The following is a 14842-nucleotide window of genomic DNA, read 5'->3' as shown; positions in this document are numbered from 1 at the left end:
CGCATAAGAAAATCCATAATTGCAACCCTTTAAGAAGTAGGAAAGCAGCATCCACCAGCTCCATTTTAACTCCATTTAAAGCCTCAGCAGCAGGAGGAATATCGAGCATGTGTAGAATCACAGGCTAGTCGGCACCTAGCATCACTCCCCTAGCAATCATGGGAACAAGAGCATATCCAATTTGCCCTACATGTCCAAAAACATCAAACAGGTCACACAACTTACACAACGATACAACAATATACGAATAAGAACAATAATTCACCCAGTTAGAATCACACATAGTATAAGTAGTGTATAACAACATAGCTGCAGTCAAATACTACAATGCAAAGTCGATCAAAGCAGACATAAAACACTCTAATTTAACACGAATTGCAATATGAATACATAAACACTTGGTCGCTTGGAAACTCAAGCCACACACACGGAAATACAGAACTCCTTCAAAGTCCAACCGGTGTAAGTGTAAGGGCACGATACAAAATCGAAATCCAAACACCACAAACACAAACGACATAAAACAAATCAAAAATCGATTTACGATTAGAATAAGGTTTAAGATATGAGTGTTTAGGCTTAGACACGCACAAATGGGGTCATCAAGAATGCATACTCGCAATTAATTTCAAACGACTAATTCAGCAATAATATCCAATCAATTCAAATCTTGACACTACGATCTCCTATTCAATTCATTTTTAGGTCATAACATTCAACAGTAAGCTATAAACCAACATTTTAACCGATAAAAATCACAAAATAAAAAACAAAACCTCAAAATCACGAATCTAATTACAAAAATTAACTTAAGAAAATAGAATAATCAAATCAAAACTAAACAAAAATTAACACATTAATCAAATCAACAATAATCTAACAAAAAATAAAACAAATCAACAAAATCTAGATCTTCTCTTGTCTAATTGGCTTGAAAAAAAATCGAAGAGATATAACCATACCCATAATGTACTGTGATGTTTTTTACCTGAAACATCACCGCCATATCCACTTCCGAGTATCGAGATTCGTACAAAAGACATCCTAAATTGGGTCCTCTACCATTGATGCGACTCAGAGGAGAGAGAAAGAGGGGAACTTTTTGGAATTAGGGTGGTGAAATGGAGGAGATTGAGTGAATTAAGTGAGGTGAATAAGTTGAGATGAGAGAGATTGAGTTAGCAAAATGAGAGAGGAGTGGAAAGAATAGGGGATTTGAGTGTTTGACGGCTAGGAGTGTGAAACCCTAATAATTAGTAATGGGCTCCTCTTTTCATGGGCTCCTCTTTTCAGCTGGGCCAAATATTCGTAACGGACACCATGTGTCCGTTACAAATAATATAGTATTCGTAACGGACATATGGTGTCTGTTACGAATAAATATTTATTCGTAATGGACAATATTTTTCCCGTTACAAATAATATAGTATTCGTAACGGACATATGGTGTCCGTTACGAATAAATATTTATTCGTAACGGACAATATTTTGCCCGTTACGAATGTATTTAATGTAACAGGCATAGCTTTGCCAGTTACAAACAACCCGTTACAAATGAAACTTTTTCCACTAGTGGAATGAATTGGATTTTAATGAGGAATTGGTTTTATTGAATTTGACTATTGATTATTATTATTGAAATTGGTTTTGGAATTATGAGTTGGAATTATTGGTTTAATTATTTGAATGGATGGAATTGATTTCAAAAGCATGTTTGCTAATAAATTGAGTTTACATTATCTTGCACTTAGCGTACTTAGCATATTTTGCTAACCCGTATTTCTTATTTTTTTTGGTTTGCCCTATTTACCGTAATGGTAAGCAGTGTTAACTAATTTAAGGTGAAGTCAATGATTGAGCATTTGGAGTCCCGGGAATGGTTTCACCTAGATTAGGAAATGTTGGTCTTTATGTTTATTTTGAGTACTCATGACTATAGTTATTATTTATTGTTTATTATTAATAAAAGAAGAGTATTGAAGTTTTCTGCTGCAAAGTATTGGTTTTGTTTAGTAAGATTTGAGTAGCCTTGTGTAATCACGCGAAGATAATACGTCCAAGTCTATCTCTACGGTATAATTATATGTATTATACTGGTATTTTTGTAGAGGGAGATTTGGGGGTGTTACAAAGTGGTATCAGTTTTTAAAGTCCTAAAAAGATTAAAATTATAATTTAAAAAAAAGAAATGGTGGGTAGACTTAAGAAGGGCATATAGGATAGATAGAGTTTCACATTGGTGTGAGAGTCAAAAGCTTTATTTTTATATAAAACTATTTTACTATTTGTGGAAAGATGAATGAGAAAAGTATGCTCGAGTTCTTTACGGAGGTCTATAATGGGTACGACTCTCTAAGGCTCGCCTCAACGTCGTAGGTAACTTTCCTGTGAGACGCGGGCTCGACCATCCTATAATCATGATTCAAGTACATAACTATTATTTTCGAAAATAAAAATAATTGAAATGATTTGAAATTTGATTATGCGATTATGTGTGCATTAAAGTTGGTGTTAAAATACCTTGAAGTGTGTACATGGGTTTGAAATTTCAGAGTTATTACCCATGGTTGGGTGATCTTGAGTTATGCTTGGTTGATTGAGTTATGAATTGCTTATTGCAAATGGATTTTAAATTCAATTGTTTGTGTGATTCGACATTGAATTAATTGTTTTGCATGTGTATGTGAAACAGATGGAAATGATTGATGAAATGAGACAGAATTACTTTAACTTGCATTACTTGAAAGATAATGGAGTCACGGTTAGTGAGATCATAACTGGAATTGTCACCCTGGCCTTAACCCTTTATGAGAAGTGTAATTTGGATATGTGATATGTGGCAAGTATTTGAATCATACAAGTTTTACATGTGGTCCATATGGTTGAGTTGTTATTTTGAGATTAAAGGATTTGATGACTACTATGGGATAAATGAGAAGTTATTAGGAGGATTTGTTCTATCAAGTCTTTACTAATTTTTGGAATATGATTTATGCTGATCAAGAAAATATTATTTGTGTTAATGATGAGCTGAGTTGAATTAGTTCTATACAAGTGTTGGAGTAAGATATGTATTTTTGGGAGAAATGAATTGGATATTAGTATTAATTTATGATCGTTTGTATCTAATGGTGGAAAGTATCCATATGGTGTGAGGATAAGTATTGTGGTTATTATTTAAAGCAAAATGGATGATGGTTGAATCTTTGGAGAAACTTAATACAAAAGTTAGAGGATTTTGAGTCAATTCAAGTGAAGGGATGTAATTGAGATAAAGGTATTTGTTTTAAATCGAAGTTTATTTTGAAGAAATAATATCTTGTGAAGGGATTTATTGAAGTTAGTTAAAGGAATTATTGTTTGGATGGTTACTCAATGAATTTTACTCTAAGGGATTGGCGACAAAGTTAATTGATATAGAGAGGTTATCAGTGATGGAATAATCAATGATTTGCATTTAGTTATTAAAGAATCACCTTAACGATGAGTTATGAATTATAATAACCAGATTGAAGAACTTGAAGTTATGAGAAAAGATGATCGAGTTTTTAAATGTTTAAAACATTATCAAGTGACCAAGAGTTAATGATTACGATTTAAGGAGGTATTACAAGGATTTATAAATGTGTTGGGGAAATTATTAATACTTTTGGAGGATACCCTAAGATAAGTTATTAATCTATGAGCGATAAGAAAGTCAAGATAGGATCACCACTACAAAGTTGGGTTTAAGTAACACCCATTAGTAACACTTTAAATAATTTATGATTGTTTGATTTAAAGGTAACACTTTTGTAACATTATGGTACTAAGTAACATTTTTAGTAACACTTTAATATTATGTACCCTTTATGGTAACACTTTGATATTAGGTAGCAATTGGTTGTAACATTAAGTTTATTTTATTTTATTTATTTAATTTTTTTTTTTGAAGAAAAACACTTAATTTGATATTCTCAATCTTTTTTTTGTGTTATTTTTAGGAAAAATGTAAACTAATAATCCCACCTTTTGAAATTCCAATAAAAATCCCACCTTTGGTAGGGGTCTTCCATTAACAATCCCTGACCGGTTTGATTATTATAGTAACCAGATTTCTTAGGTTTAAGACACGTGTCGGATTTTAATAGGCTTATTCTAATTTTTAATAATTAAATAAAATAGCAAAATTAATTTAAAAAAACTAAAACCCCTAACCTCTACTTCGGCCTGCCGCAGCCCCGCCACTGCATTCCCCTCCCCATCTCCCGCCCTTGCTTTCCCCAGCAACCCAACTTACCCCTCAAGGCGTCGGACCCAACCACTGCATTCCCCACCGCATCGCCGCCCTATCTCCGTAGTAGTGTTAGTCATCAATGGCGGATTATTAAGATTAGTTTCCAAGGAAAGTAATAAACCCTTAGTGAGAACCTTACAACTTTTTTCCTAACTCATATTTCTTCGTCCCTCTTAATTCATTGTCTCTTTCACCGCTACCCCCTTTTCGCTCCCGGTGCTCCCTGTAGCCACCGTCCACCATAGCCTCCCTCCGTCGCAACAACCCGTGCCAATGATTGCCATCTATAGGCCTCCATCCTTGGGGTCTTCCACCTTTAAGTTAGGGTTACGGTTAGTTTAGGTCCCTCTCCTTTCCATTATCAACAAGATTTTGAGCTAGTTAAAGTTAGGGTTTCAATTCCCCTTTTCAAATCTTGTTGATGATTTCTTAATTTGATGTTGAATTTGCCTATTAGAAGGTTAATTTCACTATTTTCATACTAAAATTTGCGTGCATATGAATTGATCAAAGTATTTAGATGAGTTTGGGATTTTTGTTTTTTCTTCTTTTCAGTTTTTTCCTTGTAATTGGATCTTCGTTGGCTAATCCTTGTAATTTTTATTTTTTCTGAATTGATTCCTCATAAGCTTGTAGAGAATCCTAGTCATTTGGGTGAACGAGATGCAGAAATCCAAGGCAATACCAGTTATAATCGGAGGAATGGTGTTTGATATACTTCCTACTGCCAAAATGACCATTTCTAACAAGGTTATTTAATTATTATTATTATTTTAAGCTCTAATTTTGGAATTGGATTTTTATTTTTCAATTTCCCGATACTTTTCTTATTATTAGTTGTTACTTTTGTAAGAAATGTGTGATAATTGCGTCAGTTTCCACATTTTCTAAGCTTTAATTTTGTGGGGGTTAATGATTATTTTGCTAATTTTCTGCAATTCACTCTTTTTTTTTTTTTTTTTTTTTCTGGATTTTGCTTGATTTTTTTTGAATTTAAGGTGCCAGATGAGTTTAGCTTCTACCTCAGTCAGAAAACTCAGTTTTAATACTCTGTTTATATCTTACTCTCATGGCTACATTATCAGTTACTTCTAGTCAAGCTCTCGGTTGTACAAGGAATAGCAAATTAGCATGACAGTCTTACTTTACTGTAAGGTGGTACACTAGTATTTATAAGAGCTATGTGATGACTAAAGTTTGAATGAGTAATTAAAATATGCATTAATTTAGTTCTAGCAAGGTATGTGATTTATCTAAATCTGACTATATTAGTGTGTCTTTCTTGTTCATCTTAGTTATAAGAGCTGCATATTAGTCTTGTCCATATGATCATCATGTCGAGTAGTACTCTAGATAGTAGCTAAATCATATAGGGTCACTATGATGTTGCTGATAGTTAGAGTTATTGTGGACCCATGAGTCAATAGGTGTCACTATGTCAGTGTTGCGTTAAGACATTTATTCTGAACTCGTAGCCATCTATAAAATCTTATTTGCTAAACATAGACATTTCTATGGCATGGCATAAAGAAAAGGAGTGCATCCAAGCCCAAATCACATATACTGCAAAATAGTTACAGCTCTTTTGTATAATGCTCACCTATGCTGAGAGCCAGATAGTGTGCGAGCATGAGAAAAGAACTAAATTTGCACATATCACTATAGTGTATATTTCTTTGTACTTTTCTTCTACTATCATACTTGGCCTATCTAATGACAATTCTTATAATGTTTAAATATACAAGTTTAACTAGATATTTTTTTAGGGATTGGTCAATAAAAGGTGAAAAACATAAAGTAAGCAAATGCTTCCCATTTCTGTATTTTACTATTTTCTTTTTTCTTTACCTGCTGAACATGGGTATATTCATTTCATTTTCTTGCATGGCATAGTGTTTACCTCAATCTCGTGATTACTGATGCCAAGTTCTGCAAAAATCTTCTAAGATATTAAATGTATCTATTTGATGTGATTTCCGTTCAAACCTTTACCTATGAATACCATGACCTGCCCAATGATATCAAACTTTGTGCAACTTTCAGCATTAAATTAGAGCTCAATTCATATGCTATTGTGTAGTGTCATTGTGATTCCATTGTACAACAATTTTGGTACAGAATAATCAAATAGAAATAATAAAAATGATGATTTAGACTTCTTGTGTTCTGCTTAAAACTTAATAACTCATTAACGAGGTGTATTTTCGGGGTGTCGGGAGGGGGGATGTTAGCTGTTATTTGCTTAAAGGCTTGAGTAGTAATAGTTGCTGCGACTTTTTGGACGTGATACAAAATTTAAGTTATAACCTGTGATCATCTCTCTGATGTCCATGACTTTGGAAAGCATGCATATAAAGATTCGTGATAGTTATCCTTTCTAATAGAAAAAATTGCTTGGATGCTTCTTTTTACCCTTGCATCTTTTATTTAAGAATCTCTTCCCATTTATCAGAGAGTGCTATCATCTTGGGCGTATCTTTATGTAATAAATTGCAGCAACTTTAATTGAGAATAACCTTGATTAGGCAGTGTTTAAAACCTCGAGTTTACTTAGGTTGTAAGAAACCTGGTCGTGTCCTGCTCAAAAGTACATTTTATTTACCCTTAGACTATTAGTTCACACTTTTTTCGGTTCCCAATATATTTACTGATGCTCTTCCATTAATGAGCAGGGGAGTGAGATACCATGAGTTAGAGCATTGGAAGTTCAAAGACAATGGAAAAAAATACTTCCGCCATGCTTCAGGGCCACAAAAACATGCTTCCTTATATGTAGCTGCCAATGATACTGCTATTGTTGCTGCTGGTGCTAATGTCTACTACAATTATTGATGTCTGTTGGTGCTGATGTTTGTTGCTACAGCTGCTTGTTGGTCTCGTACTACTGACTAATGTTACTGCAAGTTGATGCTTGATGCTATTACTTATAGCATAGTACTGCTGACTGCCGTTACCGCAAGCTGCTTTTAGCCACTGATATTGCTAGCATGGTACTTTTAAATGCAATTACTATTAGCTACTGCTAGCGGCTGTCTATTTGCTACCGCGACGACTTTTTTTTTAAAAATAAATATCGTGCTAAACATGTTTGTGAATTTGGCGGTCAAGCTAGAGACCAAGGTTCACTTTCTTTTTGTTTTGTTTATTAAATTGTTTAGACAAGAAAAAAATTGTGTTGATGGATACTTTTTAAAGAAGCTATGAAATTTTATCAATTCAAATTATTGTCTATTGTACGTGTTAATTTCACATTCATGGTTGTTGTACATGTTAATATTATTAATATTATTTTATATTTAAGAAAAAGAAAAGAGTCGCATATTGTAAATAATAAGACTAATAATAATAATAATAATAATAATAATAATAAAAAAAAAATCAAGGGGTGATCCCCTTGGTCTTTTGCCTTTTGCTTTGGTTTTACATCCCCTGGTGTGTAAAATCAGAGAGACTTTTGATGTATGTCTTCAGGCTTGGTATTTGGATGACGGCACTATTATTGGTGACACGTTGGTGGTGGGGAAGGTTTTACAGTTGATTATGGAGGAAGGGCCTCGTTCTGGGTTACGTCTTAACGTGGAAAAAACTGAAGTATTCTGTCCTACAGAAGACCCTCGAAGCAGGCTTGTGGGTGTCTTTCCACCTAATATTGCTCGACCTTTGCATGGTGTTAAGTTGCTTAGTGGTCCCGCTAGTTCTGATTCTTGTTTAGTGGTGAGCTTGTGATGCAGAGGGTGACCAAGACCATTTCCCTTATGGATAAGGTTGCTATGCTAGATGATCCTCAGTGTGAGCTGCTGTTACTTAGGGCATGTACCGGAGTTTCTAAACTCTACTTTGCATTGCGTACTTGTCCTCCTAGAAGCTTTGAGGTGGCTCAGCGCTTTTTCGACGGGGCTCTTCGATCTTCCTTGGAGCGTATAGTTACTGCTTCGGGGCCTGGGTTTGGCGACTGGTAGTGGCGGCTTGCCACCTTGCCATTTGCGTTTGGAGGGCTTGGTGTTTATTCTGCAGGTGATGTTCGTCACTATGCTTTTCTTGCTTCTCGGTTGCAGTCTACTGGGTTGCAGACACAACTTCTTCGGCATGCTGACATTGTTGGTCTTGGACAAGCCTTTTAGGATGCGTTGGGTCTGTTTAATGGAACAGTGGAGTCTGACATTTTGAGTAATCCTAGTGAGGTCACTGCCCCTAAACTCATGAAGAAATTGGCAGATATATATTTCACAAAGGTTACCGCTTCTGCAGAATCTGCTTATTCTTTAACTCCTCGACAGTCAGCATTATGGAAATCTCAGCAGGGAGATCACACCTCTGCTTGGCTTCAGGCGGTCCCTATTTCAGGGTTGGGTCAGAGAATGAACGCTAAGACTTCTCGCTGTGTGTTGTGCTACCGATTGGGTGTTCCATTGTTCTCTATCACGAAGCCGTGCTCTGCTTGTTCAAGGGTTTTTTCTGGAGATATTTTCGGTGATTACGCGATGTCTTTTGTTGGTATTGTGGGCATTAAACATCGGCATAATATTGTTCGGGATACACTTGTTGATGTTTGCTATCGGTCAGGGATTTCAGCTAGAAAAGAGGTGGACATTGGGTTGTCTGGAGGGCACGACGAAGCTCTCAGACCTGTAGATGTGTTACTTTATTCATGGGATCGTGGTCTCGATGTTTGTGTTGACTTGACAGGGTCTTCTCCATTGACACAACCTGGACTATTTGACTTTGTTCCTGGACGGGTAGTGACTGATGCGGCCAATCGGAAGTGGGTCAAGTACGAATCCAGTTGTCGAGCAATTGGATATGGCTTTCTTCCTTTCTCTTTCTCTTCTCTTGGGGAGTTAGAAAAGGAGGCTGTTGCATTGCTGAAGAGGATCCAGAGGTTCTCGAACAGGACATTGGGGCGCGTGCTGCAGCTCATATCTTTACTAGGATCGGCTTTTCTATAGATAGAGGAGTGGGGGCCCAGATTGTATCTCGGCTTCCCACTAATTTTCTATAGGTTGTATAATTTTGTATGTTTTTGAGATATAATAATAATAATAATAATAATAATAATAATAATAATAATAATAATAATAATAATAATAATAATAATGCTGGTGATGTTTGTCATTATACTTTTCTTACCTCTCGGTTACAGTCTGCTGGGTTGCAGACAAAGTTACTACGACACGCTGGCGTTGTTGGCCTTGGTCAAGCCTTTGCAGATGCGTTGAGTTTGTTTGATAGTACGGTTAAGTATGACATTATGAGTAATCCTACTGAGGTCGCTGCCCCTAAACTTATGAAGAAATTGGCAGATATATACTTCACAAAGGTTACCGCTTCTACAGAATCTGCCTTCTCTTTATCTCCTCAACAATCAGCATTGTGGAAATCGCAGCAGGGAGATCATACCTCCGTTTGGCTTCGGGCGGTTCCTATTTCAGGGTTGGGTCAGACGATGAACGCAAAGACTTACCGATGTGTGTTATGCTACCGATTGGGTGTTCCATTGTTCTCTGTCTCGACGTCGTGCTCTGCTTGTTCAAGGGTTTTCACAGGGGATATTTTCGGTGATCACGCGGTGTCGTGTGCTAGTATGGTGGGTATTAAAAATCGGCACAATGTTGTTCGGGATACCCTTGTTGATATTTGCTATCGGTCAGGGATTTCTGCTAGGAAGGAGGTGGACATTGGGTTATCTGGAGGGAACGACGGGGCTCTCAAACCTGCAGATGTGTTACTTTATTCATGGGATCGTGGTCGCGATGTCTGTGTTAACTTGACAGGGTCTTCTCCATTGACATAGTTTGGGCTTTCTGACTTTGTTCCTTGACGGGTAGTGACTAATGCAGCTAATCGGAAGCGGGTGAAGTACGAATCTAGTTGTCAAGAAATAGGATATAGCTTCCTTCCTTTCTCTTTCTTTTCTCTTGGGGAGTTAGAAAAGGAGGCTGTTGCATTGCTAAAGCGGATCCAGAAGTTTTCGAAGACTCGGGACATTGGGGCGCGTGCTGCAGCTCATATCTTTACTAGGATCGGCTTTTCAATAGCTAGAGGAGTGGGGGCCCAGATTGTATCTCGGCTTCCCACTAATTTTCTATAGGTTGTATAACTTTGTATGTTTTTGAGATTAATAATTATAATAGTAATAATAATAATAATAATAATAATAATAATAATAATAATAATAATAATAATAATAATAATAATAATGTTTCCTATTAATTAATTAATTAGGTGTTACATTAGTTTGCAAAATGTGATACATAATATTAAATAAAGTGCTACAATATATAAAAAAATGATTGGAAAATGTTACCTAATAATCAATAAGGTGTTACATTTGTTCGAAAAATGATCCATAATGTCGAATAAAGTGTTATTATATAATTGAAAAATGTTACCAAAGACAAGTAAGTGTTACCTAAGAAATAAAAAGTAACATTTTAAAAATGATACTAATAATATAAAAAGTGTTACATAAGAGGGTTCATAGTATCACCTTTGAAAGTGTTACCATACTACACCTAAAGTATTACATATGACCTAAGGTAACATGGGCGGAAGTATCACCCAATAAAGTGTTACTTATTGTCTATAATAACCCTTTTACCACTTTATGTAATACTTTATGGGTGTTACTTAAGCTTAGTTTTGTACTAGTGGCATCAAATCATTCTCACTTTCTCTCTTTTACACCAAAAATCATTCTATTCTCTCTCTCCCATATTCTAAGCCTTAAACCTATATTCCTAATTACACCATTCTTCCCTTGAGCACTCCAAGGAGTCCATACTTAACCCGAGGTTCCATCCTTAAACCAAGGCGTGAAAGGTACAAATAATTGAGGGTTTGGACCAAATCAAATCTACATTTATTTAATTTAATTTTTATTTGATTTATATTTTTTTATTGAAGTTACTAACAATTTATTCATGATGTAGCAATTTTAAGGAACGCGCGGAATTTGAGTAATTAATTAATTTAATTACTCTTATTTTATTTTAATATTGCTAGCATCAAGATTAGGTTATTTTATATTTGATTTGACTAATGCTATTATTATTAAATCTCTTCCAATGTTAATATTTATTCTTCTATTATAATTATGATCACCATATTGCATGTTTAAAGGGAATATGTAAATGAAAATCACGACTAATAAGATAATTTGGACAACCGGTTTAGGTTCCTTTTTAATTTTGTTGTTTAATAAAGTGATCACAATATTGTAGAATTATATGTTGCGTTAATATTCAACCAATTTAGCATAATAATAGTTTGGAGAAAATTGAATCATTAGTTGTATACCTTTGAGATCGCAGGAATCACTTTTCACTATAAGAATCAAGTAGAGGCCAATAAGGGCTAATGTGACTCCATGACTCACTTCGTACCATCATCCCCGATCCTCCTTTCGTGGTTCCTAACCATATGGAGTTAGTAATCTCATGGCTTATGAATGGGGTGTAACCTTCACGGGTCAATCGTTGTTGCCTTTCGTTGTCCCTTAATCGTTGTTGCCTTTTATGATCTGTGAACGGTTTACAAGTTCCTTAAAAACTTATTGGCGGCTCCCTACTTTCCTTGTCCCTAATCGTTGTCCCTAATCGTATATGTCAATCTCAATTTCCTATGAGTGCCAAGCATAATCACAACATTCTTTAACGTAGGTGCACTTCGAACGACGCCTACAATTTGGAGGATTCTTGGTTATCATCGATTTGAGTGATCAGTATTTAATAAAGATGAGTGGATGAGACTTGAAAGATTATTGAAAATATTCCTATGATTAAATTGGAATTTTTACATATGTATAAATGTTTTAACGTTGTATTTCAGGTTTGTCCCGTAGGAAAAATTGGATAACCTGGTCGTGAACGAAGAAAACAGAGGTACCGGTCAGATTTCCTGACTGCCGCGCCACGGCAGAGCTTTCCGTGTCACGGCACTAGGCACCGCCACGCGGTGTTTGGCACCGTGACATGGTGGATTCTGCCGTGTCGCGGCAGTCTTGAAATCCTTCCAATGGCCTTATTTCTCTTCTCGCAGTCAACTTCCTTTGATTTTTCTGAAAAAACGTGTGTGTTTTACATATGTCTTAGCCCCGGGGGGTTTAAGCTCTATCAACTCAAAAACGCTCATAGCAATAAGGGTTCATCCGAGTTTTTAAATCCACCCAAACCATGGAGTCGAGTTCGATTTCATCATGAACTCGCGGAGCCTCCCGTTGGCATACACCCTCAAGGGAGGCTGCCTTGCTAACGCGTCCAAACTCTTAACCATGGTACCCTATTGGCACCAAATAAACCTGACCATAGTCAAACATAGAACTTGACCTTAGGTTGCGAACTCTTCTTTGCATCATTGTGCCTAAATGTTCTATGTGTGCATATTTGATCGTTTTGATCCTAACCTTAACGATCTTTCTTTGTCTATGGTGGATTATTTTATGACTAACTATTGCCAATGGACCGTACTCACTTATTAATTAGCGCAAACTCTAAAATTGATAAAATAAAAAAAAATGGAATTGATTATCGTGACACGGCAAAAAACGCCGCGTCACGGCAATCAGTACCGTGTCACGGTGATCCGTGCCATTTATGGCACCTTTAGGCTATGTTTTCTTTATATTTCTATGCTCGTTTTTTGTCGTTTATGTCGTGTTTTTAGGGAATAATGCTTGACTTGCGTGTTTGTGTGTTAGGTTAGAGAAATGAGTGCTTTTAGTGGTTTTCTTATTATTTTATTCATTTCTCGGCTTTTTCCCTTGCTTCTCCGTTTGTTTGACTTGTTTTGTAGGTGTGTCGAGCTTCCCGGGATTTAATCATCAAGGAGGGAACTCAAGTGCATTCAAGGAATTTAACGGAGCCAAGTTAGGGAAGCCAAGCACGCAAGTCAAGCCAATCCAAGAAACAAAGGAAAATGAAGGCTTACAAAGTATCAAAAAGGACCTTTGTGCATTGTTTTGGCCATATCTCGAGTTCTACAGATGGGATTGAGGTGATTCAAGTTGATTTGGAAACTAGACTTGAAGAGCTTTCCAATGATAGGTCGCAAGCCTTCATAAAATTCCTAGATCGTAAGTTACAACCTTCCAAAGTTGGCCCTGCAAATCTGCCGCAACCCATTTCTGCCGATTTTGGGCAGTAATTCTCCGCAGGCTAGCCGCGGGCTCCCCGCGGGCGCAGGCCTTGGCCCCACGGGCGCGGGCTTTGGCCGCGGGCGCGGCTTTTGGGGTGTCCGCAGGCGTGACCGATTTCTCCGAGGGCGCGGACATCTGGGTCTTTTACGATTTTAAGTTTCTTTTCTCCTTTTGTTTATATATTGTTTTTGGGGGTTTTTATTATCATTCATTCACATAATTCTTAGTCTTAGAATAGTTTTCTATCTTAGGTTGAGAGCTTCTCTCTCTAGATTAGGCTAGATTAGGAGTAGTTTTAGAGAGAGAAAGTGAAGGATTTCAATGGTAATTGAGAGATTGAAGATACAAGGGTGACAATTGTGTTCCAGATCTTCTCTATTATCAATGAGCATTCTTAACTCTATCTCACCTTAATACTTTGTTTAATTTCATGTTTATTTGGATTGATTTTGATGTTTGATGCTTGATTAGTGTAGTTATTCTTGATATATTGTTGATTCTTGATTTCCATAGTTGTTAGTTGATAGATGATGATTCTTGAATAGTTGTTTGGCTAGGAATTGGGTGAAACTTGTATGATTGATTAATTGTGATTAATTTGGGAATTATGTTGATTGATTGTTGAGATTAAAGTGATTTGTAAAGGTTTGCATGTGTGTAATTCAATTAGGACTTGAGAATTATGCTAGATTGCATTGTAATTGCTAATGACATGAATAATTGATTTAGGAATTGCAATTATCGATTGGTTTTGATTGTGATTCTCTTAGTTTGTTATTCATAGTGAACCCTAGCTTAACAATTAGGAGATAGCTCTTTGATTCCTATTGATTGCTCTTATCATTAGTCCTCACAACCTTTGATTGGCATGCTCTTCCCAAGTTGTTGCAATTGACATGATTACTTGTTGATCCCCGTTCCTAGTGTTTTATTTCCTTGGTTACTTGTTTTGTTAGTTGTTAGTATTTTCTCTTACCTTAATGTTCGACCTAGCTTAGGCGCATAATTGAAAGTGCTTGAACATTACCGTTCCTTTGGGTTCGACCCTTGACTTGCATCTATACTCGTATTTAGGTTTGTTAAGTGTTTATAAATTTAGTTTGACCGAGGGAAGATTAGATAACGACCTAGTTTTCCCCTCGTCAAAATGGCGCCGTTGCCGGGGAGCGGTGCCTATGCTTGAGTGTTTTTGATTGCTTGAGTCTAGGTCTTTGTATATACTTTTCTTTTATTTGATTTTTGTTTGTTTTGTATAAAAATGGCATATTTATCGTTTCCTCAATTTGACAATGAGCCTTTTTGTGAATATTTCAATAGACTTGAGGGATTTTTGGACTATAATTGTTGTAGTCTTTTGGAGGCTTGTGAGATTTGTTATTTTGGTTTGATTGAGCAAACTAGGGATGAAGTTGAATGCATGCATAATGGTGAAT

General features: G+C 36.2%; 1 long non-coding RNA gene across 2 annotated transcripts; it reads left to right on the top strand.

Annotated features, from left to right (window-relative positions):
- Nucleotides 1-3581: 3581 nt before the first annotated feature.
- LOC145612774 (uncharacterized) lies at nucleotides 3582-7500 on the top strand. Of its 2 annotated transcripts, XR_014106708.1 has the most exons (3): nucleotides 4072-4608; nucleotides 4906-5026; nucleotides 6949-7500. It is a non-coding gene; the product is annotated as an uncharacterized LOC145612774 (long non-coding RNA). The 2 variants fall into 2 exon arrangements; XR_014106705.1 differs by having other exon boundaries at nucleotides 3582-5026.
- Nucleotides 7501-14842: the final 7342 nt, after the last annotated feature.

This window comes from Chenopodium album, chromosome 3 (assembly GCF_948465745.1).
Source record: "Chenopodium album chromosome 3, dcCheAlbu1.1, whole genome shotgun sequence".
Lineage (NCBI taxonomy): Eukaryota > Viridiplantae > Streptophyta > Magnoliopsida > Caryophyllales > Amaranthaceae > Chenopodium > Chenopodium album.
This window is presented reverse-complemented; position numbering and strand designations above follow the sequence as displayed.